Genomic DNA, 1,507 nt, shown 5'->3' with positions numbered 1-1,507 from the left:
GATCATTCTTTAATGTATTTAATTTGCTTTGAAATTTACTAATGCTTTCCATTTGTACTTCTTGTTTCCTTTTTTGTTCCAGTTGCCACTGCTGTAATCTCTCTTCTTGTTTTTTCTTTTCTTTTTCCTCCAACGTCTGCTGTAATTTCTCTTCTTGTTTATTTTCTTTTTCCTCCAACAACTGCTGTAATCTCTCTTCTTGTTTCTTTTCTCGTTCTTCTTGTTTATTTTCTTTTTCCTCCAACAACTGCTGTAATCTCTCTTCTTGTTTATTTTTCTCGTTCTTCTTGTTTCTTTTCTTTTTCCTCCAACAACTGCTGTAATCCCTCTTCTTGTTTATTTTGCTGTTCGAGCTGCCACTCTTTCAGGTTTTCTTGCAACTGCTGTTGTCTCTTTTCTTGTTTCTTTTCTCATTCTTCTTGTTTCTTTTGCTGCTCTTGTATTGCTGCCATCAAATCTGCCAAGCTGTAGTTTGATTTGCCACTTCTCGTTTCCAATTTTTTGTCCCATTCTCTGACACCAATTTGTTACTCTCTGGTCGTTAGTTTGTTAATTTTCCGTAAAAATTCTTTCTGACGAAAGTTTAGCGATACAAGTCCTTTCTTAAATAAAACTAGTTTATTCTTTCTCAATGCAACATTGAAATTCACTTAATTTCCACGGTCACGCTATAAGTTAAACAAACGCTATAATTCACAACGAATGACTCACGCACTCGACCCAACTGTCCATCTCTATCTCTGTCTGCAATTCAACTACATTGTTGCCGTCACTTCTTGGCGGTCTTATATATACAAGAATACAGCAAATCTAGTAAACACTCGAGGATTTACGAAACTTCGAGAATATGACGTTACTAGCTTCACGTGACCCCCGCTGTCGTAACAATACATTATATATGTGTATAGATTACTGCTCTTTTGAAATAGGTTCTTAAACTTTTTTAACACAGAACAGTAAATAAAGAAGTAAAGCAACAATTATCTCTTCTAGTTACGACATTTGTACTCGATTGCTACTTGACGTAGGATGCTAAAGCCTTTAAAAAATTGCACGTGGAAGATATGAAACTTTTTTAGCTTCTATATAAACATTTGAATAACTAAAAAATCATAAATCACTACATCAATACCATAGAATTCCACTATAATTTATCAAATAAATAAATAACTTGTATTTTAGTCTAAAAAATATATGACACCTATCTCCTTGAAATCTTTGTTCAAAAGAAAGAAATGGCATTCTTGGAATTTAAAATGGCTGAGAAAGCTACTAGGGGGACATTCTGAGTTTCCATTTGGTTATTCATGTCATGTATAGAAGTAAGTGTATATAAGGGAGCATTTCCGATAATTGAAAGAAGTGGGTGGGTGCCACTGTGTTTGATTTATTACATGAGCAATATTTTAGCAAATAAAAAAGACCTCATTTTATATTCTAGCTTGTCGATATTGGTAATTTGAGTTCCTAATTCGTACGAAACTATAAACTTAGTATTTTGACTTCA

The sequence above is a fragment of the Limulus polyphemus genome, unplaced genomic scaffold (assembly GCF_000517525.1).
Source record: "Limulus polyphemus unplaced genomic scaffold, Limulus_polyphemus-2.1.2 Scaffold2035, whole genome shotgun sequence".
NCBI lineage: Eukaryota > Metazoa > Arthropoda > Merostomata > Xiphosura > Limulidae > Limulus > Limulus polyphemus.
This window is presented reverse-complemented; position numbering follows the sequence as displayed.